Raw genomic sequence first — 5,000 nt, 5'->3', positions numbered from 1 at the left:
CCCTCTAAGAAGAAAAGTAATCGCTGACAGCACGAAGGATGTCACGCGACTAGTTAGCAGGCTAGAGTCTCGTTCGTTATCGGAATTAACCAGACAAATCGCTCCACCAACTAAGAACGGCCATGCACCACCACCCACCGAATCAAGAAAGAGCTATCAATCTGTCAATCCTTCCGGTGTCCGGGCCTGGTGAGGTTTCCCGTGTTGAGTCAAATTAAGCCGCAGGCTCCACTCCTGGTGGTGCCCTTCCGTCAATTCCTTTAAGTTTCAGCTTTGCAACCATACTTCCCCCGGAACCCAAAAGCTTTGGTTTCCCGGAGGCTGCCCGCCGAGTCATCGGAGGAACTGCGGCGGATCGCTGGCTGGCATCGTTTATGGTTAGAACTAGGGCGGTATCTGATCGCCTTCGAACCTCTAACTTTCGTTCTTGATTAATGAAAACATACTTGGCAAATGCTTTCGCTTCTGTTCGTCTTGCGACGATCCAAGAATTTCACCTCTAACGTCGCAATACGAATGCCCCCGCCTGTCCCTATTAATCATTACCTCGGGTTCCGAAAACCAACAAAATAGAACCGAGGTCCTATTCCATTATTCCATGCACACAGTATTCAGGCGGGCTTGCCTGCTTTAAGCACTCTAATTTGTTCAAAGTAAACGTGCCGGCCCACCGAGACACTCAATAAAGAGCACCCTGGTAGGATTTCAACGGGGTCCGCCTCGGGACGCACGAGCACGCACGGGGCGGTCGCACGCCTTCGGCTCGCCCCACCGGCAGGACGTCCCACGATACATGCCAGTTAAACACCGACGGGCGGTGAACCAACAGCGTGGGACACAAATCCAACTACGAGCTTTTTAACCGCAACAACTTTAATATACGCTATTGGAGCTGGAATTACCGCGGCTGCTGGCACCAGACTTGCCCTCCAATAGATACTCGTTAAAGGATTTAAAGTGTACTCATTCCGATTACGGGGCCTCGGATGAGTCCCGTATCGTTATTTTTCGTCACTACCTCCCCGTGCCGGGAGTGGGTAATTTGCGCGCCTGCTGCCTTCCTTGGATGTGGTAGCCGTTTCTCAGGCTCCCTCTCCGGAATCGAACCCTGATTCCCCGTTACCCGTTACAACCATGGTAGGCGCAGAACCTACCATCGACAGTTGATAAGGCAGACATTTGAAAGATGCGTCGCCGGTACGAGGACCGTGCGATCAGCCCAAAGTTATTCAGAGTCACCAAGGCAAACGGACCGGACGAGCCGACCGATTGGTTTTGATCTAATAAAAGCGTCCCTTCCATCTCTGGTCGGGACTCTGTTTGCATGTATTAGCTCTAGAATTACCACAGTTATCCAAGTAACGTGGGTACGATCTAAGGAACCATAACTGATTTAATGAGCCATTCGCGGTTTCACCTTAATGCGGCTTGTACTGAGACATGCATGGCTTAATCTTTGAGACAAGCATATGACTACTGGCAGGATCAACCAGGGAGCTGCGTCAACTAGAGCTGAGCAGCCGGCCGCCCGGGAGTGTGTCCCGGGGGCCCGCGCGAACACGCAAGCGTCCGCTCAATCATTCTGCAAACAGGAGGAGGCTGAGCTCCCCTGCACAATACACCTCGAAACCCTCTCAGGTCCCGGCGGCGCGCAGCGCCGTCCCAAGTACTTGGTCGGGTTCGAGAGAGGCGCAATCGCCCGGAGTTAGGCGAGTAGACGCTTTCGGTGCGACCACCCGTGCTCCCAACTGAGCTTGCCGCTGCCGACAGAGGCCCGGGAGCGTGCTGTCGTGGCATTGCCGGCGGGAGACAACACGCGCCACCTACGGTGACCGGCAGCTCCAACGCCAGCGCCACAGAAGGACAAAAGCCCCACTTGGGTGCCGAAGCGAACTCTCCCAGCACAGCGCACACGCCAACACATCCGCACAGCTGCGATACAAACCACCAGCGAGAACCGCTGGGGCGACCGAGCAGCAGACGGCGTCGCGGCGCCGAGCGCCGGGCGGCGGCGCATCCTCAACGCACACAGTCCTCAATCGGACCAGCACACTGCAGATGTCCACCGCGCTTCGCACCGGGCCCGCGAGGACCTACTTTGGCCGCACGGCGCCGCGCGCAGGGTGCGCCGGCGCGCAGCTGCGACGCCTGCCGCGTCCGTCGGCCGGCGCGCCTGCCACTGGCCGCCCCCACCAGCCGGCTGTAGCGCGTGCGCCCACGCACCGCGCGGCCAGCACGCCGGGAGGCGCCCCCTCACCGGCCGGGGACGGTCCCACCCAGCCACCGCCGCGTATCGCTTCACACCCAGATGCCGTTCAGTTTCGTCGGCATGGTGGGTATCGCTGGAACAACCGGTTAGTACCTCAACCTATCGTCGCCATCACCGATTCACCCCTAGCGAGAACAACCGCACCACAACGGGTTACCATTTCTTCATTTGCGTAACTTCACCAGAAAACGTAGGCGTCCATCGCCATTTGCAACTTCAACCATTATTGCATGCCTGTGTCAGGTGTCACGCCACACTACGTCTGCCCACATACACGCAACAAAATGTGCACGCCTAGACAATACGTGGAAGGTGGCCCCCGTACGTATGCGATGTCCATTGCTCGAACGACTGTCAACCGGCTTCTGTAGCATGTCGCAGATATGGAACGCGCTGCACCATGCCATCACGGTGTGTGAGGAGAGACGACTAGGTCCGAATACATCAACAGACAGCTCATGCTGATCGCCATCCACGGCGTCCGTTCCTCCCACACGTCTCTATGGCGTACCACACTGCAATCCAGCTCTCATAGGGAGACGACACGTAGCTGCGTGCACAATATTTGCACTGTATGGTCCGCCGTTTTTGGGCGCAGTCGTTGTACGGTCACACATGTGCCACGATGTATCATTCAGTACATAAGGACGAATGTGCAGTACAGATTGTGGTTCACGCGTACGACATCAGCGGACAGTTGACACAGGCCGCACCACAACGTAGCCTGCGTACGTCGCATGCGAAGGGCATTGAACATGCAAACTTGTCACCAACCACCTTGCGAAGGCAGGGGTACGTCGCATGCGAAGGGCATTTGAACATGCAAACTTGTCACCAACCACCTTGCGAAGGCAGGGGGCAAGGTGGGGACGTGGGGAGAGGTGGGGGGGGGGGGGGCGGCATGTACGCCCTGCTGCCATCCACATTACAGTGTACAGCAGGAGCATGTGGAAAGTCAGCAAGACTTGCAAGGTGTTTAACATGAAGCGATACACAGGGGAGCGGGCAGTGCGAGTAGCGAACTATATTGCGAGGGTTGCGGGTGGGCAACACTACACTAATTGAACGAGTCGTATAACAATTACAGAGCAGGTTTAGGCGACAACGTGGGTTACGATAGGCGACAACGTGGGTTACGTTAGGGGACAACGTGGGTTACGTTAGGGGACAACGTGGGTTACGTTAGGGGACAACGTGGGTTACGTTAGGGGACAACGTGGGTTACGTTAGGGGACAACGTGGGTTACGTTAGGGGACAACGTGGGTTACGTTAGGGGACAACGTGGGTTAGGTTAAGGCACAACATGGGTTAGGTTAAGGCACAACATGGGTTAGGTTAAGGCACAACATGGGTTAGGTTAAGGCACAACATGGGTTAGGTTAAGGCACAACATGGGTTAGGTTACGGCACAACATGGGTTAGGGTTAAGGCACAACATGGGTTAGGTTAGGGGACAACATGGGTTAGGTTAGGGGACAACATGGGTTAGGTTAAGGCACAACATGGGTTAGGGTTAAGGCACAACATGGGTTAGGTTAGGGGACAACATGGGTTAGGTTAGGGCACAACATGGGTTAGGTTAGGGGACAACATGGGTTAGGTTAGGGGACAACATGGGTTAGGTTAGGGACAACATGGGTTAGGTTAGGGGACAACATGGGTTAGGTTAGGGGACAACATGGGTTAGGTTAGGGGACAACATGGGGTTAGGTTAGGGGACAACATGGGTTAGGTTAGGGGACAACATGGGTTAGGTTAAGGCACAACATGGGTTAGGTTAGGGGACAACATGGGTTAGGTTAGGGGACAACATGGGTTAGGTTAGGGGACAACATGGGTTAGGTTAGGGGACAACATGGGGTTAGGTTAGGGGACAACATGGGTTAGGTTAAGGCACAACATGGGTTAGGTTAGGGCACAACATGGGTTAGGTTAGGGCACAACATGGGTTAGGTTAGGGCACAACATGGGTTAGGTTAGGGGACAACATGGGTTAGGTTAGGGGACAACATGGGTTAGGTTAGGGGACAACATGGGTTAGGTTAGGGGACAACATGGGTTAGGTTAGGGGACAACATGGGTTAGGGTTAGGGGAACAACATGGGTTAGGTTTAGGGGACAACATGGGTTAGGTTAGGGGACAACATGGGTTAGGTTAGGGGACAACATGGGTTAGGTTAGGGGACAACATGGGTTAGGTTAAGGCACAACATGGGTTAGGTTAAGGCACAACATGGGTTAGGTTAGGGGACAACATGGGTTAGGTTTAGGGGACAACATGGGTTAGGTTAGGGGACAACATGGTTAGGTTAAGGCACAACATGGGTTAGGTTAGGGGACAACATGGGTTAGGTTAAGGCACAACATGGGTTAGGTTAGGGGACAACATGGGTTAGGTTAGGGGACAACATGGGTTAGGTTAAGGCACAACATGGGTTAGGTTAAGGCACAACATGGGTTAGGTTAAGGCACAACATGGGTTAGGTTAGGGGACAACATGGGTTAGGTTAGGGGACAACTTGGGTTAGGTTAGGGGACAACATGGGTTAGGTTAAGGCACAACATGGGTTAGGTTAAGGCACAACATGGGTTTAGGTTAGGGGACAACATGGGTTAGGTTAGGGGACAACATGGGTTAGGTTAGGGGGACAACATGGGTTAGGTTAAGGCACAACATGGGTTAGGTTAGGGGACAACATGGGTTAGGTTAAGGCACAACATGGGTTAGGT

At 54.2% G+C, this 5,000-nt stretch overlaps 1 non-coding gene across 1 annotated transcript in view; it reads right to left on the bottom strand.

Annotated features, from left to right (window-relative positions):
• LOC124732501 overlaps positions 1–1,496 on the bottom strand; it is a 1,909-nt gene extending 413 nt beyond the window's left edge. The window contains exon 1 of the ribosomal RNA XR_007008738.1: positions 1–1,496. This exon is cut by the window's left edge and continues 413 nt beyond it. This is a non-coding gene — a ribosomal RNA (small subunit ribosomal RNA).
• Positions 1,497–5,000: the final 3,504 nt, after the last annotated feature.

This window comes from Schistocerca piceifrons, unplaced genomic scaffold (genome assembly GCF_021461385.2).
Source record: "Schistocerca piceifrons isolate TAMUIC-IGC-003096 unplaced genomic scaffold, iqSchPice1.1 HiC_scaffold_1350, whole genome shotgun sequence".
In the NCBI taxonomy this organism is placed as follows: Eukaryota; Metazoa; Arthropoda; class Insecta; order Orthoptera; family Acrididae; genus Schistocerca; species Schistocerca piceifrons.
The sequence above is the reverse complement of the archived record's forward strand: the minus strand, read 5'-3'. Positions and strand labels throughout refer to the sequence as shown.